The sequence below is a fragment of the Asterias rubens genome, chromosome 7, assembly GCF_902459465.1.
Source record: "Asterias rubens chromosome 7, eAstRub1.3, whole genome shotgun sequence".
Lineage (NCBI taxonomy): Eukaryota > Metazoa > Echinodermata > Asteroidea > Forcipulatida > Asteriidae > Asterias > Asterias rubens.
The window spans coordinates 1,228,779-1,254,149 of record NC_047068.1 but is presented as its reverse complement, the minus strand read 5'-3'; the positions used below and the strand labels follow the sequence as shown (position 1 = coordinate 1,254,149).

Below are 25,371 nucleotides of genomic sequence, written 5' to 3'. Positions count from 1 at the left end.
CTGATCAATGGAGAGCTGTTTGTTATTATAAAACATTGTAACAAAACAGCTTCCCCTGAAGTAAACTAGTTTTTGTAATTTCTCACTGAGGTCTTGAATTCAAGGCATCTAAAGCGCACAACCAACTTGTGCGTCGAGGATGTTTTTTCTTCCATATTTTTCTCGCAACTTCAACAACCATTTTGTTATGCATATGCTGGGAAACACCAAGTGAGAATACTCATCTTTGACAATTACCGAAGGTGTTCATTGCCTTTAAGATTGATACTCATATTAAGATCAACTTTACCTATTGGCAAAATCAAGTTCAGAGGTCAATTTCATAGCGCTAAGCTCATTTTTTGTGTTAACTGTAGCAAAAGAATTTGCTGAAGCCTAAGTGTATTTCACTGGTTAGCAAGAAAGTTAGGTGGCCAGCTTGCCTGTTCAGAATGGATTTACATTGTTACATCATTTTTTTTTTTGTGTGCTTAGCCGTGTACGGGGTAAGCACAAAATAGCATGTCTCTGCTTACAGTAAGCAAAGAATCTGTGCTTACAGTAAGCAAAGAATCTGTGCTTACGAAAGCAGGGAATACGTTGCTTATGTCAAGTGTGTCTGTCAGCTTAGGAGAGAATTTTCCCTTGTGCGTTAGCGTAGTTTACTTTACTACTAGACATTCTTTGCTTAGCAGCTAGCGCAGAACTTCGTTGCTTGTCCTGTAAGTGAAGAATGGCGATCACTAGCGCAGAGTTCGGTTGTAAGCAGAGCAATGAAATTGGATCCTTGTCTTGTATGTAACTTACAAGATTTTCATTTGTTTTTAATCATGCTTATTTTGTTTTCAAAGTCTATGCAAAATGTTATAATGCACACATTCTCTCATTGCTGTCTCACCATTGGTTTTATGTACAAAACAGATTTTTGCAAAACAAGGTTTCAGAGACTAGTTATTCATAAAATTTGTCAATAACAGTTAGACGTTGTGTTAGGTCTGTAACAGCTGAACAACATGAGCCTTGACAATTCTTCCATCCCTGATAAAAAATTACAGTGCTATTTCTATAAATATGGGGTTTTAAGTTCCATAAAACCTTTGCCTGTGACGTCATGGGTAACATGGTCTAATGACCGATCATATTAAAGATGCTATGTCAGATTTTTGGCCGATTTGACCCAAAAATTTTGATTTAAAATTCAATGGGTATTTTGATAGGGGTCGAGAAAGTTACAAGCTTTCATTTGAGCCATTGCTCTAAAAAGTCCGCAAATTATTAGTAGCAGTGAAATAAAGTGCTCAAAATTAGTTTTTGTGGATATCCCGACAAAAACACGTGACCCATTCTTATGTGTTTTATAAGAAACGTTTTAAATTTTTGTCATGGTTCCTGAGTTAAACTTTTTGTTCGCTAGAGCAGGTGATACTCTTTGAAATACCATTCACTCAAAAAAATCTATTTTTTAATGTTTGGGGCCAAAAATCTGACATAACATCTAGAAACCAAGGACAGTTGAGTAAACTTTTACTGTTTGTCAATTCTTTTTACAAGGCGATTCTTGATATAGGCCTATTATTGAAAATTTCGGGAAAGATTTGTTATATTTTGAAAATTTGGCAACCAAATTGACAAGTTTTCTCATGAAAGTGTTTAAAATATCGGGGTTCGGGTTTTGTTGTTGAAGTTCAATAGTTTGAGTGACGCAATTTCTCGATGAAGTGCGCCCTCTGCCTGTCTTTTGAAATCTGTTTTTAAAATACCATCTTTCAAAAAGTCTTTTTCCTAAAAAGTTGTTAACTTTTGTTCTTAGGTGCAGTTTACCTAGTTTCAATTTGATTCCAAAGTTACTGGTTAACAGTGGAAAGCTTTTTTGGAAGGGGAATTGATTACGCTTCGGTTCGATCCTATTTGCGCTAATGTAGGAAGTGGCACGTGGAAATTTTGGGCTTTTTTGGGCTCGTTTAGTGAGTGGTCTTTTGTGTCGCATTGCAGCGATCTTTATAAACCGATGCGCGCTAGGTTTAAGTATTCAGACTCGACGTCAACGAACAAGACAACAAGATGGCCGCGATCCCGCGCTTTTGGGTGATTGGGAATTTGTGGATCAAGCCAGCTCAGAAACCTTCAAATTTCTTCGTCAAGGACATCTGTAAGTATGAAATTGTGTGCATGAATAATGTTGTGAAATTGTGCGCTGTTTGTGTGGTATTTTTGACCGAATTTTCATGTTGTAAAAATACGCACTGCCCTTAAAAATTTGGAATGAATTGAAAGACACTGGACACATTGGTAATATTGTCAAAGACCAGTCTTTTCATTTGGTATATCTCGACCTTTTTTTATGCATAAAAAACGAACTTGTGAAGATTTGAACTCATCGTCGAAGTTGTGAGATAATAATTGAAGAAAAAACACCCTTGTCACACGAAGCTGTGTGCTTTAGTTTTAGTTAGATGCATGATTTCGGGACCTCAACAGTCTTATCTAATTCTGAAGTCTTGAAATCAAATTCGTAGAAAGTTACTTCTTTCTGGAGAACTACGTTAATCACAATACCATCAACAGCTCTATATTGTTTGACAACAAGTTTTATGCTAAACATTATTTTGAGTAATAAGAACATTCCTCATGGGCCTCCATTGGGATAACTTTCCGAATGGCGCCACCACTTTTTCACTAAATTTTACAAAAAGGTATATCTCATTGAGGTAAATTAGATACTATATTATTTCATAACGAGTAAAAAAGTGGTGGCGCCATACGGAAACTTTTCTCTTGTCATTTGGCTTAGTAAGTTGTACTTTTTTATATGAAATTATTGGGGGGGGGTTCAAACCAAAGACTAACTGAATGCATGAATAGATCGAAGACGTCCCAATTGAGTTTCAAAAATACCAAGTCTTGTGATGAAGTCATCATGACATAATTTCACAATTTGCAAGATCTTGCCGATATCTAACGACCTAACAACGTCCTGTATCCAAAAACAACTGGTTATATATATCCAGCTGGTCAATCAACCGTTGAAACACCCCCACGTGACGTGCTCTCCACCAATAGGAATAACGAAATTGTCTGAGGCATTTTTTAATGCATTCATTTCATAAAAATACAGTGCCATAGCTATGGGAGGGGATCAAATAGCATGGCAACTGTCTTGTTACCATCAGGATTTGTTTTTTGCACTTGGGACATTCGTAAACGACCCACTCTCCCGAAGCTCTCATGGATAGGAATCGTAAAGCAATTACTTCACCATTTGAGTTTCTCCACAAATTGAAGCGAATCTTTGTTTTCTGAGCAAATAGCATGGTCCGAACTCCCCCCCCCCCCCCCCCCAAAAAAAAAAAAAAAAAAGATTTTATGACTCCTCTGGGTCTGTCCCAATTCCATTTGAAATTTTGAATGTTAAAAATGATGGATTACTTTGTAAAAACATTGCAACTGCCACCAAAACAAGTGTAATTAAAACGACCAATTGAGCTCAAATTTCCACAGGTTTGTTATTTTATGCATGTTCAGATACACCAAGTGAGAAGACTGGTCTTTGACAACTACCAATGTGTCCAGTGTCTTTAAATGGTGCTGACTGGACGTGTGTATCCAGCTAGCCTCTGACTAGTCAGCTTGCGTCATCAATTTGGGTGAGGTACGTTAAATCCTGTCAAATCATTCTTTTTTTAAAGATACTACACAGCGACCTGGGCCTAATTTCATGGCTCCTGCTTACCGCAAATGCAAGTTTTGCATTTGCGATCACCATAAATTGTATATTTCTGTGCTAGCCATAGCGAAAAAAGCCTTGTAAAGTGGACTATGCATATACGCACAGGAACAAATCCCAGTGAACCTGCGTAATACGCTTGATGTGAGCACAGAATTTCCTGATTCTGTAAGCGCCATTAATTGGGCCTTGGTGTTATTCTGCATTGATCCTTAAATGGAGGGTAAACCTTTGGTAATTACTCCAGAAATTAATGACTAAAAAAGTTACTGCAGCTGTAATGAATAACATTTTGAGAAACAATTCCCTTCAAAGGAACGTAGTTAAAGAAAAGGGATTCAAAATTTTAATCTGAGAAATGTTTTTGCAAAAATATTTTCTCAGATTGCGTTTCCAATTACTGGTTGTTCTCTGCCTGCATGGACAGCCTCCAGATTTTTGTCAATATCTTCAAAACGTTACCACCTTTGGAAAGGATGTTTCAGAGATTAGTTTTGTTGTATTTTCTAGACGGAATTAAAACAATCAAATGATTCCCAAAACCCAAAGTTTATATGCCTTAAGCATTTTTTTCTCAAAGTATTAAATGCCAGTGGGAGAAAATAATATGCTCCCCTTTTCAATCTTGTCAACACATGTTTTACTTTTGCAAGCCTTAATTAAGTAATAAAAATGAATACTTGTTTACTAAATATTTGTTTTTGCTTTTCTTTCATGTACCCATTTACCCTGAGTGTGAATTCAACCAACCAATTCGATCTTGTGATGTTTGCTTCTAGTCCCTGTGTGCATGCATCATGAGTGCCATATTCCTGAGTAAGTCAGCCCAACTCTTTGGCCACAAAATATACATCTTGAAGTGGTGCAGTTAAGAAGTGTTTATATTTTATCACACTGTCAGTTAATATCATGTTAGAAATTTAGGGTAATATATCTTAACACTCTCGCTGTTACACTTTGGTTAGGATTAAAAAGGTTTCAAGTAAGATGTTTTTTCAAACAAACAAATTTCTGTCTGAAGTAATCCCTTTTGCAATTTGTTCTAAAATTTATGTTTTTTTATCGGAATAAATATGAGCACATTTGAGTGGAAATAAAAACTGCCAAACTTTATTTTATATGAACCTCACCTATGATTGTACTCGCATCATGAAAAACATGTCCTGGCCCTAACTAATAACTAATATAAAGGGTTGTTTTCTTAATATTGTTTTCTCTCTTTTCTTTCATGTGGTCCTTTACCCTGAGTGCGCTTAACGAATTCAACCAGCCACGATCTCGTGATGTTTACTTCCAGTCCCTGTTTGCATGCGCCAGGAGTGAATTTCCATCTAATAATTACTTGGTAAGTCAACCCAACTCTTTGACCATAAAATATACATCTAAGAAGTGCCTAAATTGTAACACAATGTCAGTTAAAGCCATTGGACCCTTTCGGTAAACAGTATTGTCCAAGGCCCACACTTCGTGTATCACAACTTCTATATCAAATAACAAACCTGTGAAAATTTGGGCTTAATCGGTCATCGGAGTCGGGAGAAAATAACGGGAAAACCAACCCTTGTATCCGCGCGTTTCGCCGTTTCATGACATGTGTTTAAAATAAATCTGTCATTCTCGTTAACGAGAATTGATATTGTTTTACTGTTTTCTCAAAAAGTAAACCATTTCATGGAATAATATTTCAAGAGAAGTATTTCACCACTACCTTCTGTAAACCCTGTAAGTTATTTGTAAATCTGTGAACTTTTTTTTTTTTTTTTTTTTTTCTGTACCGAAAGGGTCCAATGGCTTTAAACAGCTACTTGAGCGGAACGTTTTTTAATGGAAATGCTATTTTAACTTGTTTATAATGAGTTGTTCACCGTTTAAATGTTACTTTAATATGTGTACATTTCTGAATTTTTCATAATTATCGATTAGAAAATCAAGGTTTTGAAAAACTAAAAAAGAATTCTGCCGTTGAGGGCGTGCGTCAAAATGACAATGCTTTGATGCCATGTCTAGGAGTTTTCTTTGTTATACCTCCCATACCTCCTATACAAATTAGAGCTCCGAACTCTGACACAACATGAGTGATGACAAAATGGAGCTTTTCGCGAATCTTTCAGAAAAGCCCTAGATAATTGAGTATTCAAAATGATTGTTTTTCTACACAATTAAAATCTAGTTACAGTCAAATGACTCAATTTCCTTATTGATTGAAAACATTTTAAATGAACATCAGCAAAGTTCATGAGTTGAAATTTTCGTTCAAGCAGGCCTTCAATATCATGTTAGAAATTTAGGGTAATGCATGTTAATAATTTCCCTGATTTATTATCATAATAAGTGTAGGCCCCTAAACACACTTGAATTGAAATAACAATTGAAAACTTTAAATTTTGAAAAACATATGACCTGGCCTAAATTAAGAAACCATAAAGATATTTGTTTTCTGTTTACTTTCATGTGCCCCCTTCACCCTGAGTGCACTTGATGAGTTCAACCAGCCACGTGATGTTTGCTTCTAGTCTCTGTACGCATGCACCAGGAGTGAAATTAGTCTTTACTGAGGTCGCCTCAAGATACACACCAATAATAGGGGGTCAGCATCGATGATCATCGGTTCCCGGCACTGTAGTCCAGACTGTTGTGTTGGATTGGAATCGCAAGAAACATTAAATGGATGTCATTTAACTGTAAAGGAAAATATGCGCAGATGCGTATGTAATGCACTTGAGCACAACGCACTTGCACCAAATAACTCTGCATTATATTAACCAGCTAACATTATTTTTCCACCTCTTTCTTTTCATGTTGCATCATCTCTAATCCACTAATTACTCACACTGGATCATATAACAATGGTTTCAATTATGCACCTCAAATAACCTCCCAAATATTTGTATTGAATTGAGATTATAGATTTGTTTTTCTTTTCTGTTTTGATTACCGCAATGATGGCACGCTGTGAGCAAGGGCTGAGATGGCATCAGATGGGTGTACTGGTCAATGGACAACAGTTCACCTCTTTTAGATTGGTTGAAAGCTGGCGTTTAAACTGACCAAACAGGGAGTGACAATCATGGCGCAAGGAGTGACAATCATGGCGCAAGGAGTGACAATCATGGCGCAAGGAGTGACATGTGTAGTGACATCATGGCGCACTGAGTGACATCATGGCGTAGTGACATCATGGCGCAGGGAGTAAAATCATTGCGTAGTTACCTCATGGCGCAAGGAGTGTTATGGTAAGAAGTCGGTGAGATGTGACATTTTAAATGGTAAGTTGACTTACACACAGCATATTTATGATAATTATTAAGAATGAGACGGATTAGTTTCAATCTGAAAGACCAATAATTACCAAATTATTATCAATACAAATTCTTCCTGAGAAATACTTCAATTCAATTCAACTATGAATTTATTTTCATAATGCGAAGTGTACATTTATAGAAGTAAATAGTGAGGTCTATTAAACAAAGATATGTGAAGAATTATAAAGAATAATAATTACATGAGACACAAGGAAAAAGAGCAAAAATACTTTTATCTGAAATACTTATATATAAGATATATACATGTTGCTTATTTTGATTGCTGCAATCAAAATAAGCCTAGCGTTAATGTGGAAGTAATCAAGAACAAAACATGAACCAAAGAATACAATAACAAAAGTTATTATGTGTATCTTTTTTTAAACGAATTAACCTTTCTAGTTGTATTTTATTTTTTTAATTGTTCTAACACGTGGCAGTCTTTATATGCTTTTTGGAAAAATATTCCACAGGTTCAACACTCGGAGATTCACATCAGAGGTGTGTCTTGCTGTAAGAATGACGTCTACTCATTAACAAGTTAAAGGATGGAATACTGGGGTAAGACTTCTCTATTATTTCAGCTTGATAACTTAATCTAAATGTAGGCCTGTCATTTGTACCATGACTCTATGTTTAATTTACTATCTGTTTAACCAAAAATTCCACAGGTTCAACGCTCAAAGATTCACATCAGAGGTGTGTCTTGCTGTAAGAAAAATGACGTCGACTACTCATTAACAAGTTAAAGAATGGAATCTTGGGGTAAGATTTCTCTTTCAACTCGGCTTGATGACTCAACCTTAAAGTAGGCTTTTAATTTGTACCATGTCTCTCTGTTTAATAAGGGAATCAATGTGTGGTGAAGAGGTTTTCAACTAGTTTTATCCCAACGAGGCCTGGTTCTTGATAACTTTACCGAGACGAAGTTGAGGTAAATTATCAAGAACCAGGCCTCGGCGGGTTTAAACAACTAGTTCAAAACCGATTAAACACACTTTGATTCCCACTCAAAAACACCTTTTTGGTCAAAACATCCACACTTTTTGGTCAAAAAGTAAAATAAATGCAAAAAATTGTTTAATGATTTCTTTCAACACAACACCCCTCCAGCTATGAAATGGTAAAGCCGTCCGCCGCCCTCGGGTAAACAACTACTTATAAGGGAATGCTGTGGGCGTTGCGCAAATCGCGTGATGTGGCACAACTGTTTCAGCCGTTGCTCTCGACCAATAAGAATGAAGAAACTGTCTTATAAGAACAGGTGCAAGCTTGCGTGTCATGCCCATGTTTCAACACTTTTTACTGGTCATTAACGAAGGTTTATACACACCAACGTGATGACGGCGCGCTCTCCACCAATAGGAAAAGCTAAACTGTCTTAGGTATTTATGAATATCTGTTTAACCAAAACCTTTACAAACATAAGATTTTTTCTGTGGAGTTAAGATGTACCTTGAAGAAGTTAACATTGAGTCACAACTGCTGTTGTTTTGTATTCAGTCAAACCCCCCATTTGTTTTAAAACTTGTTAAGACTTCAACATAAGCCCATAATAATGTTTCATATTTGCTTTTTTACAAGAATTTGTAGCTTGTGTATATGTGTTCTTGAAAGAATAATTTGTAAGGTGAACATGTTTCAAAAAGTGAAATTTGATTTGTTTTCAGGATTGAAGATGGAGTGACATTATGGCGCAGGGAGTGACATCTCGGCGCAGGGAGTGACATCTCGGCGCAGGGAGTGACATCACAGCGCAGGGAGTGACATCATTGCGGCTATCAGTTGGAACCTGGAGGACCTTGGATAGGTGTGTAGGGTAAGAAGGCAGTGAGATGTGGCATTTCAAATGGTAAGTTAGACTTAAACGAATCATTTTTATGATAATTATTGAGAATAAAATGGAACAGTTTCAATATGAAATCTAAATAGTTTCCAAATTAGTATCAGTATTAATTCCTCCCAGGAACTACATCAATGCAACTCTAAATGTATTTTTATAATGCGAAGTGTACATTTATAAATGTAAATATATAGAGGTCTATTAAACAAAGTGATGTGAAGAATTATAAAGAATAATTATTAAATGAGACACAATGAAAAAGAGCAAAAATACTTTTATCTGAAATACTTATATATAAGTGTCATACACTAGTTGCTTATTTTGTACCCTAGTGTTAATGTGGAACTAATCAAGAAGAAAAAATTAACCAAAGAACACAATAACATAAGTCTATGTATATCTTTCTTTAAACGAATTCGCCTTTATAGTTGTATTTTATTTTTTGAATTGTTCTAACACGGGGCAGTCTTTATGCTTTTTTGGAAGAATATTCCACAGGTTCAACGCTCGGAGATTCACATCAGAGGTGTGTCTTGCTGTAAGAAGAATGACGTCTACTCATTAACAAGTTAAAGAATGGAATCTTGGGGTAATCTAGGCCTGTAATTTGTACCATGACTCTATGTTTAATTGATCTGTTTGACCAAAACTTTTACAAACATAAGGTTTTTTCTTTGAAGTTGAGCATGCTGCCTTGATGAAGTTTATCCTGAGTCACAAATGCCGTTGTTTTGTATGCAGTCAAACCGGAACTATTTATTGTCAAACTTATTGGGGCGTCAACATTAGCCCAGTGATGCATCGTTAGATTGCAAAACATTTCATATTTGTAGTCTTTGAAGAATAATTTGTAAGGTTAACATGTTTCAAAAAATGAAATTTGATTTGTTTTCAGGACTGAAGATGAAGTGACATTACGGTGCAAGGAGTGACATCACGTCGCAGGGAGTGACATCATGGTGCAGGGAGTGACATCATTGCGGCTATCAGTTGGAACCTGGAGGACCTTGGATAGGTGTGTTATGGTAAGAAGGCAGTGAGATGTGGCATTTCAAATGGTAAGTTGACTTAATCAAATCGTATTTGTGATAATTATTGAGAATAAAATGGATCAGTTTCAATCTGAAAGATCAATAATTACCAAATTAGTATCAGTACCAATTCCTCCAGAGAAATACTTCAATTTAATTTTAGTTCAACTCTACATTTATATCCATAATGCGAAGTGTACATGTATACACAAAAATATCTAGTTCTATTGAACAATTTGAAGAAATATTTAAATACTAATACGTGAGACACAATGAAAAAGAGGAAATATACTTCTATCTTAAATACTGAAGTGTCAAGGAATTAGCATTTGAAGATTCATACATGTTGCTTATTTTGACTGTTGCAAACAAATAAACCTAGTGTTAAGATGTTCTAACACGAGGCAGTCTGTATGCTTTTTGGAAGAATACTCCACAGGTTCAACGCTCAGAGATTCTCAAAGCTCAGAGGGATGACATCTACTCATCAATGAGCTGTCACTGGGAACCATGACAACATTGAGCTGTGTCGCTCTGTGAGGGATGTACATCTACTCATCAATGAGCTGTCACTGGGAACCATGACAACATTGAGCTGTGCCGCTCTGTGAGGGACGTACATCTACTCATCAATGAGCTGTCACTGGGAACCATGACAACATGGAGCTGTGCCACTCTGTGAGGGACGAACATCTACTCATCAATGAGCTGTCACTGGGAACCATGACAACATGGAGCTGTGAGGGACGTAGATCTACTCATCAACAAGCTGTCACCAGGAATCATGACAACATTGAGCTGTGCCGCCCTGTGAGGGACGTACATCTACTCATCAATGAGCTGTCACCAGGAACCATGACAACATTGAGCTGTGCCGCCCTGTGAGGGACGTCAACTACTCATCAATGACCTGTCAACATGAACCATGACAACATTGAGCTGTGTCGCTATGTGAGGGATGTACATCTACTCATCAATGACCTGTCAACATGAACCATGACAACACGGAGGTGTGCCTCTCTGTGAGGGACGTACCTATACTCATCAATGACCTCTCAACAGGAACCATGACTACATTGAGCTGTGTCACTGTGTCAGGGACATACATCTACTTATCAACGCGCTGTCAATGGGAACCATGACAACACGAAGGTGTGCAGCTCTGTGAGGGAAGGACATCTACTAATTAACGAGCTGTCAACAGGAACCATGACAACATTAAGCTGTGTCACCGTGTCAGGGACGTACATCTACTCATCAGCGAGCTTTGCCTCTCCGTGAGGGTCGTACATCTACTCATCAACAAGCTGTCAACAGGAACCATGGCAACATGGAGCTTTGCCTCTTCGTGAGGGTTGTACATCTACTCATCAATGACCTGTCATCAGGAACCATGACAACATTGAGCTGTGTCACTGTGTCAGGGACATACATCTACTCATCAACGAGCTGTCAATGGGAACCATGACAACATTGAGGTGTGCCGCTGTGTGAGGGATGACATCTACTCATCATAGCGCTGTCAATGGGAACCATGACAACATGGAGCTGTCAACAAGCTGTAAACAGGAACGGAGATGTGCTGTTGTGCGAGGGATGTACATGTACTCATCAACAACTTAGTCAAGGCAAAGTCAAGGTAAGAACTAATTTGTACTTGTCTTGCAACTTGGAAAGTTTTGAAACTTGGGAAGTTTTGAAACTTGGGAAGTTTTGAAACTTGGAAAGTTTTGAAACTTGGAAAGTTTTGAAACTTGGAAAGTTTTTGGGTGTTGAATCATTTCAAATGCATTTGATTGAAATTTCTTTTGAATATATGTTGGACAAGAATAACTTCTTCTTAAACACCTACATTGGTGAGGATTTGTTTGAATGAATGGCTTGAATACGTGTTTGCTAAACAAACAAAAAAAACTTTCGAAAAGTATTTTTCACTTGTCCAGTCACTATACATCTGCAGGTGCAACATGTATACAATTTTGTTAACACTTTTCATGTTAAGTTTATGTGAACATTTTGGTGTTCAAAAATCCATATCATAATTCCCAAAAGTAGGAATATAATCGTCTTTTAAAGCCATTGGACCCTTTCGGTACAGAAGAAGAAAAACAAAGTTCACCGATTTATAAATAATTTACAGGGTTTACAGAAGGTAATGGTGAAAGACTTCTCTTGAAATATTAGTCCATGAAGTGCTTTACTTTTTGAGAAAACGGCAAAACAATATAAATTCTCGTTAGCGAGAATTACGGATTTGTTATAAACACATGTCATGACACGGCGAAACGCGCGAAAACAGGAGTGGGTTTTCCCGTTATTTTCTCCCGACTCCGATGTCCGATTGAGCCTAAATTTCCACAGGATTGTTATTTTATATATAAGTTGTGATACACGAAGTGTGGGACTTGGACAATACTGTTTACCGAAAGTGTATAATGGCTTTAAGACTGATGTTATCATGATTAAATTTAGGCATTTTCTGATGATTAGTGAAAAACTTGCCTTTGGAAAACACTTTTACTAAAGTTTAACTTTGAAGACTTATTTGTTAATTTGACCAAGCTGTTGATCCAATGTTGACTTGATGTATTATTATTCCAGATTGTCAAGAAATCGTTCTGATGCAGTGTTCCTCCAACAGCATGGCGATTGAAGGCATCAAACCGGGTTGTGGCTTGGCTAGAGGGAATGACATCCAAGTACTTACTACCAATCTGCAGTAAGCAACTTCAAGGTAAGATCTTTAAAGGCAGTGGACACTATTGGTAAGTGTCAAAGCCTTCACAGTTGGTATATCTCAACATATGCATAAAATAACAAACCTGTGAAAATTTGAGCTCCATCGGTCATCGAACTTGCGAGATAATAATGAAAGAAAAAGTAACCCTTGTCACACAAAGTTGTGCGCTTTGAGATGGTTGATTTCGAGACCTCAAGTTCTAAAATGTGAGGTCTCGAAATCAAATTCATGGAAAATTACTTCTTTCTCGATAACTATGGCACTTTAGAGGGAGCCGTTTCTCACAACGTTTTATATCATCAACCTCTCCCCATTACTCGTCACCAAGAAAGGTTTTATGCCAATAATTATTTTGAGTAATTACCAATAGTGTCTACTGCCTTTAAAATGAAAAGCAAAGTGTTTTTGTTTAGTGGTGAACTAGAAAAAATGTAAGCGTTTGGCAGATTTCAATACAATTTTTTAATTGTTGTTGTGTCTTAGGTTATCATCTGGATTTGCTAAGATGTTTGCTTGATGTCAACATGGAACACAAAGACGCTGATGATGTAGTCTTGTCGGAGGTCAGGAGAGGTTGTCTTTGTACTTGCTTGTCAGAAGAGGTCGTCTTTGTACTTGCATGTCGGAGGTCAGGAGAGTGACGTCTTTGTACTTGCATCTACTCACCACTTAGATGGGCAGAACTAACTGCTAGAAACATCTGACTGACGAAGGCTGTGTGCTCCTTTGATGGTATGGTATACACAATCACTGATGCAATTTCATCGCAGTTAACTTTGAAAAAAATACATGTATTTGGCTCTAGTATTTGGTGGCAATTGTTGAAAATTCTCACATGAATCATACAACTATTACAAAGGTGAATAGTTTCCGACTAATAAGATCAGTCATAATGTTATGTGGTCTCTAGCTTGCTTGAAAATGTTTGAGTTGAAATTGTACTTTTTTCTTTTACACTTTTATCCTCATGTATTAGATGTTCACTGATAAGATTAAGATCATCTGATGAGCAAGGTTTGATGAGCCAAGATGCCATGCTGTTTTACTTCTTCAATACTTCCAAGAAGGACCAGTTCTTCTTGATGTAGCGAGAATATGATGTTCAGGGAAGTCCTGTTCGTCAGTCGTCAAACCAAGTACAACAGATAAACGGAGGCAGTTCACAGCATGAGATCATTCATGCACAAGATAATTGCTAGGACGGAACATTAATATCTATAGATCATAATGTCGTTAAACAATTTGACTCCCTGAACTCGGAATCAACTGTTCGAAGTGGACATTTAGTGAAACATTTGAGTAATTCATCTGAGGATGCGAACAACATTGAACATTTGATTTTGACGTCTTCATTGCGAACAACTCTTCATATGGACAAAGATGTAGGACTTGATCTTCCAGAAATCATCTGCAGCAAGATTGAACTTCAGCACAAGATGATCATCTTCAGGAACAATGAAGATTGTTCACTAAGAAGTTTACTAAGAATGTTGTCAACATACTTGCAATGAGGTACTTCATTGCAAGTATCTTGACCAAATACATGTATATTACTTGTACATGTATTTCTATGAACGATTGCATTCTTGTAATGAGGTACTTCATTACAAGTATGCAAGAATATCATAATTTGCAATGAAGTACCTCATTGCAAGTATGATTAAGTTTTATGCTGGTTTATGAAGTACCTCATTACAACGTTGATAAGTAAAGCAGGGGTTTATCACTAAACATATTTTGTCAGGATCAACTAAACTGTATTAAATCTCTTGTAATGAGATGCAGTGGTATATTGTGGTATTTGGGACAAAGGACAAAGGACAAAGGACAAAGGACAAAGGACAAAGGACAAAGGACAAAGGACAAAGGACAAAGGACAAAGGACAAAGGACAAAGGACAAAGGACAAAGGACAAAGGACAAAGGACAAAGGACAAAGGACAAAGGACAAAGGACAAAGGACAAAGGACAAAGGACAAAGGACAAAGGACAAAGGACAAAGGACAAAGGACAAAGGACAAAGGACAAAGGACAAAGGACAAAGGACAAAGGACAAAGGACAAAGGACAAAGGACAAAGGACAAAGGACAAAGGACAAAGGACAAAGGACAAAGGACAAAGGACAAAGGACAAAGGACAAAGGACAAAGGACAAAGGACAAAGGACAAAGGACAAAGGACAAAGGACAAAGGACAAAGGACAAAGGACAAAGGACAAAGGACAAAGGACAAAGGACAAAGGACAAAGGACAAAGGACAAAGGACAAAGGACAAAGGACAAAGGACAAAGGACAAAGGACAAAGGACAAAGGACAAAGGACAAAGGACAAAGGACAAAGGACAAAGGACAAAGGACAAAGGACAAAGGACAAAGGACAAAGGACAAAGGACAAAGGACAAAGGACAAAGGACAAAGGACAAAGGACAAAGGACAAAGGACAAAGGACAAAGGACAAAGGACAAAGGACAAAGGACAAAGGACAAAGGACAAAGGACAAAGGACAAAGGACAAAGGACAAAGGACAAAGGACAAAGGACAAAGGACAAAGGACAAAGGACAAAGGACAAAGGACAAAGGACAAAGGACAAAGGACAAAGGACAAAGGACAAAGGACAAAGGACAAAGGACAAAGGACAAAGGACAAAGGACAAAGGACAAAGGACAAAGGACAAAGGACAAAGGACAAAGGACAAAGGACAAAGGACAAAGGACAAAGGACAAAGGACAAAGGACAAAGGACAAAGGACAAAGGACAAAGGACAAAGGACAAAGGACAAAGGACAAAGGACAAAGGACAAAGGACAAAGGACAAAGGACAAAGGACAAAGGACAAAGGACAAAGGACAAAGGACAAAGGACAAAGGACAAAGGACAAAGGACAAAGGACAAAGGACAAAGGACAAAGGACAAAGGACAAAGGACAAAGGACAAAGGACAAAGGACAAAGGACAAAGGACAAAGGACAAAGGACAAAGGACAAAGGACAAAGGACAAAGGACAAAGGACAAAGGACAAAGGACAAAGGACAAAGGACAAGGACAAAGGACAAAGGACAAAGGACAAAGGACAAAGGACAAAGGACAAAGGACAAAGGACAAAGGACAAAGGACAAAGGACAAAGGACAAAGGACAAAGGACAAAGGACAAAGGACAAAGGACAAAGGACAAAGGACAAAGGACAAAGGACAAAGGACAAAGGACAAAGGACAAAGGACAAAGGACAAAGGACAAAGGACAAAGGACAAAGGACAAAGGACAAAGGACAAAGGACAAAGGACAAAGGACAAAGGACAAAGGACAAAGGACAAAGGACAAAGGACAAAGGACAAAGGACAAAGGACAAAGGACAAAGGACAAAGGACAAAGGACAAAGGACAAAGGACAAAGGACAAAGGACAAAGGACAAAGGACAAAGGACAAAGGACAAAGGACAAAGGACAAAGGACAAAGGACAAAGGACAAAGGACAAAGGACAAAGGACAAAGGACAAAGGACAAAGGACAAAGGACAAAGGACAAAGGACAAAGGACAAAGGACAAAGGACAAAGGACAAAGGACAAAGGACAAAGGACAAAGGACAAAGGACAAAGGACAAAGGACAAAGGACAAAGGACAAAGGACAAAGGACAAAGGACAAAGGACAAAGGACAAAGGACAAAGGACAAAGGACAAAGGACAAAGGACAAAGGACAAAGGACAAAGGACAAAGGACAAAGGACAAAGGACAAAGGACAAAGGACAAAGGACAAAGGACAAAGGACAAAGGACAAAGGACAAAGGACAAAGGACAAAGGACAAAGGACAAAGGACAAAGGACAAAGGACAAAGGACAAAGGACAAAGGACAAAGGACAAAGGACAAAGGACAAAGGACAAAGGACAAAGGACAAAGGACAAAGGACAAAGGACAAAGGACAAAGGACAAAGGACAAAGGACAAAGGACAAAGGACAAAGGACAAAGGACAAAGGACAAAGGACAAAGGACAAAGGACAAAGGACAAAGGACAAAGGACAAAGGACAAAGGACAAAGGACAAAGGACAAAGGACAAAGGACAAAGGACAAAGGACAAAGGACAAAGGACAAAGCTATTTACTTGGCCAAGCGGCTGCTATTTACTTGGCCAAGCGGCTGCTATTTACTTGGCCAAGCGGCTGCTATTTACTTGGCCAAGCGGCTGCTATTTACTTGGCCAAGCGGCTGCTATTTACTTGGCCAAGCGGCTGCTATTTACTTGGCCAAGCGGCTGCTATTTACTTGGCCAAGCGGCTGCTATTTACTTGGCCAAGCGGCTGCTATTTACTTGGCCAAGCGGCTGCTATTTACTTGGCCAAGCGGCTGCTATTTACTTGGCCAAGCGGCTGCTATTTACTTGGCCAAGCGGCTGCTATTTACTTGGCCAAGCGGCTGCTATTTACTTGGCCAAGCGGCTGCTATTTACTTGGCCAAGCGGCTGCTATTTACTTGGCCAAGCGGCTGCTATTTACTTGGCCAAGCGGCTGCTATTTACTTGGCCAAGCGGCTGCTATTTACTTGGCCAAGCGGCTGCTATTTACTTGGCCAAGCGGCTGCTATTTACTTGGCCAAGCGGCTGCTATTTACTTGGCCAAGCGGCTGCTATTTACTTGGCCAAGCGGCTGCTATTTACTTGGCCAAGCGGCTGCTATTTACTTGGCCAAGCGGCTGCTATTTACTTGGCCAAGCGGCTGCTATTTACTTGGCCAAGCGGCTGCTATTTACTTGGCCAAGCGGCTGCTATTTACTTGGCCAAGCGGCTGCTATTTACTTGGCCAAGCGGCTGCTATTTACTTGGCCAAGCGGCTGCTATTTACTTGGCCAAGCGGCTGCTATTTACTTGGCCAAGCGGCTGCTATTTACTTGGCCAAGCGGCTGCTATTTACTTGGCCAAGCGGCTGCTATTTACTTGGCCAAGCGGCTGCTATTTACTTGGCCAAGCGGCTGCTATTTACTTGGCCAAGCGGCTGCTATTTACTTGGCCAAGCGGCTGCTATTTACTTGGCCAAGCGGCTGCTATTTACTTGGCCAAGCGGCTGCTATTTACTTGGCCAAGCGGCTGCTATTTACTTGGCCAAGCGGCTGCTATTTACTTGGCCAAGCGGCTGCTATTTACTTGGCCAAGCGGCTGCTATTTACTTGGCCAAGCGGCTGCTATTTACTTGGCCAAGCGGCTGCTATTTACTTGGCCAAGCGGCTGCTATTTACTTGGCCAAGCGGCTGCTATTTACTTGGCCAAGCGGCTGCTATTTACTTGGCCAAGCGGCTGCTATTTACTTGGCCAAGCGGCTGCTATTTACTTGGCCAAGCGGCTGCTATTTACTTGGCCAAGCGGCTGCTATTTACTTGGCCAAGCGGCTGCTATTTACTTGGCCAAGCGGCTGCTATTTACTTGGCCAAGCGGCTGCTATTTACTTGGCCAAGCGGCTGCTATTTACTTGGCCAAGCGGCTGCTATTTACTTGGCCAAGCGGCTGCTATTTACTTGGCCAAGCGGCTGCTATTTACTTGGCCAAGCGGCTGCTATTTACTTGGCCAAGCGGCTGCTATTTACTTGGCCAAGCGGCTGCTATTTACTTGGCCAAGCGGCTGCTATTTACTTGGCCAAGCGGCTGCTATTTACTTGGCCAAGCGGCTGCTATTTACTTGGCCAAGCGGCTGCTATTTACTTGGCCAAGCGGCTGCTATTTACTTGGCCAAGCGGCTGCTATTTACTTGGCCAAGCGGCTGCTATTTACTTGGCCAAGCGGCTGCTATTTACTTGGCCAAGCGGCTGCTATTTACTTGGCCAAGCGGCTGCTATTTACTTGGCCAAGCGGCTGCTATTTACTTGGCCAAGCGGCTGCTATTTACTTGGCCAAGCGGCTGCTATTTACTTGGCCAAGCGGCTGCTATTTACTTGGCCAAGCGGCTGCTATTTACTTGGCCAAGCGGCTGCTATTTACTTGGCCAAGCGGCTGCTATTTACTTGGCCAAGCGGCTGCTATTTACTTGGCCAAGCGGCTGCTATTTACTTGGCCAAGCGGCTGCTATTTACTTGGCCAAGCGGCTGCTATTTACTTGGCCAAGCGGCTGCTATTTACTTGGCCAAGCGGCTGCTATTTACTTGGCCAAGCGGCTGCTATTTACTTGGCCAAGCGGCTGCTATTTACTTGGCCAAGCGGCTGCTATTTACTTGGCCAAGCGGCTGCTATTTACTTGGCCAAGCGGCTGCTATTTACTTGGCCAAGCGGCTGCTATTTACTTGGCCAAGCGGCTGCTATTTACTTGGCCAAGCGGCTGCTATTTACTTGGCCAAGCGGCTGCTATTTACTTGGCCAAGCGGCTGCTATTTACTTGGCCAAGCGGCTGCTATTTACTTGGCCAAGCGGCTGCTATTTACTTGGCCAAGCGGCTGCTATTTACTTGGCCAAGCGGCTGCTATTTACTTGGCCAAGCGGCTGCTATTTACTTGGCCAAGCGGCTGCTATTTACTTGGCCAAGCGGCTGCTATTTACTTGGCCAAGCGGCTGCTATTTACTTGGCCAAGCGGCTGCTATTTACTTGGCCAAGCGGCTGCTATTTACTTGGCCAAGCGGCTGCTATTTACTTGGCCAAGCGGCTGCTATTTACTTGGCCAAGCGGCTGCTATTTACTTGGCCAAGCGGCTGCTATTTACTTGGCCAAGCGGCTGCTATTTACTTGGCCAAGCGGCTGCTATTTACTTGGCCAAGCGGCTGCTATTTACTTGGCCAAGCGGCTGCTATTTACTTGGCCAAGCGGCTGCTATTTACTTGGCCAAGCGGCTGCTATTTACTTGGCCAAGCGGCTGCTATTTACTTGGCCAAGCGGCTGCTATTTACTTGGCCAAGCGGCTGCTATTTACTTGGCCAAGCGGCTGCTATTTACTTGGCCAAGCGGCTGCTATTTACTTGGCCAAGCGGCTGCTATTTACTTGGCCAAGCGGCTGCTATTTACTTGGCCAAGCGGCTGCTATTTACTTGGCCAAGCGGCTGCTATTTACTTGGCCAAGCGGCTGCTATTTACTTGGCCAAGCGGCTGCTATTTACTTGGCCAAGCGGCTGCTATTTACTTGGCCAAGCGGCTGCTATTTACTTGGCCAAGCGGCTGCTATTTACTTGGCCAAGCGGCTGCTATTTACTTGGCCAAGCGGCTGCTATTTACTTGGCCAAGCGGCTGCTATTTACTTGGCCAAGCGGCTGCTATTTACTTGGCCAAGCGGCTGCTATTTACTTGGCCAAGCGGCTGCTATTTACTTGGCCAAGCGGCTGCTATTTACTTGGCCAAGCGGCTGCTATTTACTTGGCCAAGCGGCTGCTATTTACTTGGCCAAGCGGCTGCTATTTACTTGGCCAAGCGGCTGCTATTTACTTGGCCAAGCGGCTGCTATTTACTTGGCCAAGCGGCTGCTATTTACTTGGCCAAGCGGCTGCTATTTACTTGGCCAAGCGGCTGCTATTTACTTGGCCAAGCGGCTGCTATTTACTTGGCCAAGCGGCTGCTATTTACTTGGCCAAGCGGCTGCTATTTACTTGGCCAAGCGGCTGCTATTTACTTGGCCAAGCGGCTGCTATTTACTTGGCCAAGCGGCTGCTATTTACTTGGCCAAGCGGCTGCTATTTACTTGGCCAAGCGGCTGCTATTTACTTGGCCAAGCGGCTGCTATTTACTTGGCCAAGCGGCTGCTATTTACTTGGCCAAGCGGCTGCTATTTACTTGGCCAAGCGGCTGCTATTTACTTGGCCAAGCGGCTGCTATTTACTTGGCCAAGCGGCTGCTATTTACTTGGCCAAGCGGCTGCTATTTACTTGGCCAAGCGGCTGCTATTTACTTGGCCAAGCGGCTGCTATTTACTTGGCCAAGCGGCTGCTATTTACTTGGCCAAGCGGCTGCTATTTACTTGGCCAAGCGGCTGCTATTTACTTGGCCAAGCGGCTGCTATTTACTTGGCCAAGCGGCTGCTATTTACTTGGCCAAGCGGCTGCTATTTACTTGGCCAAGCGGCTGCTATTTACTTGGCCAAGCGGCTGCTATTTACTTGGCCAAGCGGCTGCTATTTACTTGGCCAAGCGGCTGCTATTTACTTGGCCAAGCGGCTGCTATTTACTTGGCCAAGCGGCTGCTATTTACTTGGCCAAGCGGCTGCTATTTACTTGGCCAAGCGGCTGCTATTTACTTGGCCAAGCGGCTGCTATTTACTTGGCCAAGCGGCTGCTATTTACTTGGCCAAGCGGCTGCTATTTACTTGGCCAAGCGGCTGCTATTTACTTGGCCAAGCGGCTGCTATTTACTTGGCCAAGCGGCTGCTATTTACTTGGCCAAGCGGCTGCTATTTACTTGGCCAAGCGGCTGCTATTTACTTGGCCAAGCGGCTGCTATTTACTTGGCCAAGCGGCTGCTATTTACTTGGCCAAGCGGCTGCTATTTACTTGGCCAAGCGGCTGCTATTTACTTGGCCAAGCGGCTGCTATTTACTTGGCCAAGCGGCTGCTATTTACTTGGCCAAGCGGCTGCTATTTACTTGGCCAAGCGGCTGCTATTTACTTGGCCAAGCGGCTGCTATTTACTTGGCCAAGCGGCTGCTATTTACTTGGCCAAGCGGCTGCTATTTACTTGGCCAAGCGGCTGCTATTTACTTGGCCAAGCGGCTGCTATTTACTTGGCCAAGCGGCTGCTATTTACTTGGCCAAGCGGCTGCTATTTACTTGGCCAAGCGGCTGCTATTTACTTGGCCAAGCGGCTGCTATTTACTTGGCCAAGCGGCTGCTATTTACTTGGCCAAGCGGCTGCTATTTACTTGGCCAAGCGGCTGCTATTTACTTGGCCAAGCGGCTGCTATTTACTTGGCCAAGCGGCTGCTATTTACTTGGCCAAGCGGCTGCTATTTACTTGGCCAAGCGGCTGCTATTTACTTGGCCAAGCGGCTGCTATTTACTTGGCCAAGCGGCTGCTATTTACTTGGCCAAGCGGCTGCTATTTACTTGGCCAAGCGGCTGCTATTTACTTGGCCAAGCGGCTGCTATTTACTTGGCCAAGCGGCTGCTATTTACTTGGCCAAGCGGCTGCTATTTACTTGGCCAAGCGGCTGCTATTTACTTGGCCAAGCGGCTGCTATTTACTTGGCCAAGCGGCTGCTATTTACTTGGCCAAGCGGCTGCTATTTACTTGGCCAAGCGGCTGCTATTTACTTGGCCAAGCGGCTGCTATTTACTTGGCCAAGCGGCTGCTATTTACTTGGCCAAGCGGCTGCTATTTACTTGGCCAAGCGGCTGCTATTTACTTGGCCAAGCGGCTGCTATTTACTTGGCCAAGCGGCTGCTATTTACTTGGCCAAGCGGCTGCTATTTACTTGGCCAAGCGGCTGCTATTTACTTGGCCAAGCGGCTGCTATTTACTTGGCCAAGCGGCTGCTATTTACTTGGCCAAGCGGCTGCTATTTACTTGGCCAAGCGGCTGCTATTTACTTGGCCAAGCGGCTGCTATTTACTTGGCCAAGCGGCTGCTATTTACTTGGCCAAGCGGCTGCTATTTACTTGGCCAAGCGGCTGCTATTTACTTGGCCAAGCGGCTGCTATTTACTTGGCCAAGCGGCTGCTATTTACTTGGCCAAGCGGCTGCTATTTACTTGGCCAAGCGGCTGCTATTTACTTGGCCAAGCGGCTGCTATTTACTTGGCCAAGCGGCTGCTATTTACTTGGCCAAGCGGCTGCTATTTACTTGGCCAAGCGGCTGCTATTTACTTGGCCAAGCGGCTGCTATTTACTTGGCCAAGCGGCTGCTATTTACTTGGCCAAGCGGCTGCTATTTACTTGGCCAAGCGGCTGCTATTTACTTGGCCAAGCGGCTGCTATTTACTTGGCCAAGCGGCTGCTATTTACTTGGCCAAGCGGCTGCTATTTACTTGGCCAAGCGGCTGCTATTTACTTGGCCAAGCGGCTGCTATTTACTTGGCCAAGCGGCTGCTATTTACTTGGCCAAGCGGCTGCTATTTACTTGGCCAAGCGGCTGCTATTTACTTGGCCAAGCGGCTGCTATTTACTTGGCCAAGCGGCTGCTATTTACTTGGCCAAGCGGCTGCTATTTACTTGGCCAAGCGGCTGCTATTTACTTGGCCAAGCGGCTGCTATTTACTTGGCCAAGCGGCTGCTATTTACTTGGCCAAGCGGCTGCTATTTACTTGGCCAAGCGGCTGCTATTTACTTGGCCAAGCGGCTGCTATTTACTTGGCCAAGCGGCTGCTATTTACTTGGCCAAGCGGCTGCTATTTACTTGGCCAAGCGGCTGCTATTTACTTGGCCAAGCGGCTGCTATTTACTTGGCCAAGCGGCTGCTATTTACTTGGCCAAGCGGCTGCTATTTACTTGGCCAAGCGGCTGCTATTTACTTGGCCAAGCGGCTGCTATTTACTTGGCCAAGCGGCTGCTATTTACTTGGCCAAGCGGCTGCTATTTACTTGGCCAAGCGGCTGCTATTTACTTGGCCAAGCGGCTGCTATTTACTTGGCCAAGCGGCTGCTATTTACTTGGCCAAGCGGCTGCTATTTACTTGGCCAAGCGGCTGCTATTTACTTGGCCAAGCGGCTGCTATTTACTTGGCCAAGCGGCTGCTATTTACTTGGCCAAGCGGCTGCTATTTACTTGGCCAAGCGGCTGCTATTTACTTGGCCAAGCGGCTGCTATTTACTTGGCCAAGCGGCTGCTATTTACTTGGCCAAGCGGCTGCTATTTACTTGGCCAAGCGGCTGCTATTTACTTGGCCAAGCGGCTGCTATTTACTTGGCCAAGCGGCTGCTATTTACTTGGCCAAGCGGCTGCTATTTACTTGGCCAAGCGGCTGCTATTTACTTGGCCAAGCGGCTGCTATTTACTTGGCCAAGCGGCTGCTATTTACTTGGCCAAGCGGCTGCTATTTACTTGGCCAAGCGGCTGCTATTTACTTGGCCAAGCGGCTGCTATTTACTTGGCCAAGCGGCTGCTATTTACTTGGCCAAGCGGCTGCTATTTACTTGGCCAAGCGGCTGCTATTTACTTGGCCAAGCGGCTGCTATTTACTTGGCCAAGCGGCTGCTATTTACTTGGCCAAGCGGCTGCTATTTACTTGGCCAAGCGGCTGCTATTTACTTGGCCAAGCGGCTGCTATTTACTTGGCCAAGCGGCTGCTATTTACTTGGCCAAGCGGCTGCTATTTACTTGGCCAAGCGGCTGCTATTTACTTGGCCAAGCGGCTGCTATTTACTTGGCCAAGCGGCTGCTATTTACTTGGCCAAGCGGCTGCTATTTACTTGGCCAAGCGGCTGCTATTTACTTGGCCAAGCGGCTGCTATTTACTTGGCCAAGCGGCTGCTATTTACTTGGCCAAGCGGCTGCTATTTACTTGGCCAAGCGGCTGCTATTTACTTGGCCAAGCGGCTGCTATTTACTTGGCCAAGCGGCTGCTATTTACTTGGCCAAGCGGCTGCTATTTACTTGGCCAAGCGGCTGCTATTTACTTGGCCAAGCGGCTGCTATTTACTTGGCCAAGCGGCTGCTATTTACTTGGCCAAGCGGCTGCTATTTACTTGGCCAAGCGGCTGCTATTTACTTGGCCAAGCGGCTGCTATTTACTTGGCCAAGCGGCTGCTATTTACTTGGCCAAGCGGCTGCTATTTACTTGGCCAAGCGGCTGCTATTTACTTGGCCAAGCGGCTGCTATTTACTTGGCCAAGCGGCTGCTATTTACTTGGCCAAGCGGCTGCTATTTACTTGGCCAAGCGGCTGCTATTTACTTGGCCAAGCGGCTGCTATTTACTTGGCCAAGCGGCTGCTATTTACTTGGCCAAGCGGCTGCTATTTACTTGGCCAAGCGGCTGCTATTTACTTGGCCAAGCGGCTGCTATTTACTTGGCCAAGCGGCTGCTATTTACTTGGCCAAGCGGCTGCTATTTACTTGGCCAAGCGGCTGCTATTTACTTGGCCAAGCGGCTGCTATTTACTTGGCCAAGCGGCTGCTATTTACTTGGCCAAGCGGCTGCTATTTACTTGGCCAAGCGGCTGCTATTTACTTGGCCAAGCGGCTGCTATTTACTTGGCCAAGCGGCTGCTATTTACTTGGCCAAGCGGCTGCTATTTACTTGGCCAAGCGGCTGCTATTTACTTGGCCAAGCGGCTGCTATTTACTTGGCCAAGCGGCTGCTATTTACTTGGCCTAGCGGCTGCTTTTTTCTTGGCCTAGCGGCTGCTTTTTTCTTGGCCTAGCGGCAGCTTTTTTCTTGGCCAAGCGGCAGCTTTTTTCTTGGCCTAGCGGCAGCTTTTTTCTTGGCCTAGCGGCAGCTTTTTTCTTGGCCTAGCGGCAGCTTTTTTCTTGGCCTAGCGGCAGCTTTTTTCTTGGCCTAGCGGCAGCTTTTTTCTTGGCCTAGCGGCAGCTTTTTTCTTGGCCTAGCGGCAGCTTTTTTCTTGGCCTAGCGGCAGCTTTTTTCTTGGCCTAGCGGCAGCTTTTTTCTTGGCCTAGCGGCAGCTTTTTTCTTGGCCTAGCGGCAGCTTTTTTCTTGGCCTAGCGGCAGCTTTTTTCTTGGCCTAGCGGCAGCTTTTTTCTTGGCCTAGCGGCAGCTTTTTTCTTGGCCTAGCGGCAGCTTTTTTCTTGGCCTAGCGGCAGCTTTTTTACTTGGCCTAGCGGCAGCTTTTTTACTTGGCCTAGCGGCAGCTTTTTTACTTGGCCTAGCGGCAGCTTTTTTACTTGGCCTAGCGGCAGCTTTTTTACTTGGC

The 25,371-nt window shown here is 42.6% G+C and overlaps 1 long non-coding RNA gene across 2 annotated transcripts; it reads left to right on the top strand.

Moving 5' to 3' along the window:
* Positions 1-5,500: 5,500 nt before the first annotated feature.
* Positions 5,501-14,414, top strand: LOC117293062. Of its 2 annotated transcripts, XR_004519352.1 has the most exons (8): positions 5,501-7,566; positions 7,677-7,770; positions 8,676-9,437; positions 9,744-9,906; positions 10,307-11,518; positions 12,481-12,613; positions 13,103-13,351; positions 13,596-14,414. It is a non-coding gene; the product is annotated as an uncharacterized LOC117293062 (long non-coding RNA). The 2 variants fall into 2 exon arrangements; XR_004519351.1 differs by having other exon boundaries at positions 9,744-11,518.
* Positions 14,415-25,371: the final 10,957 nt, after the last annotated feature.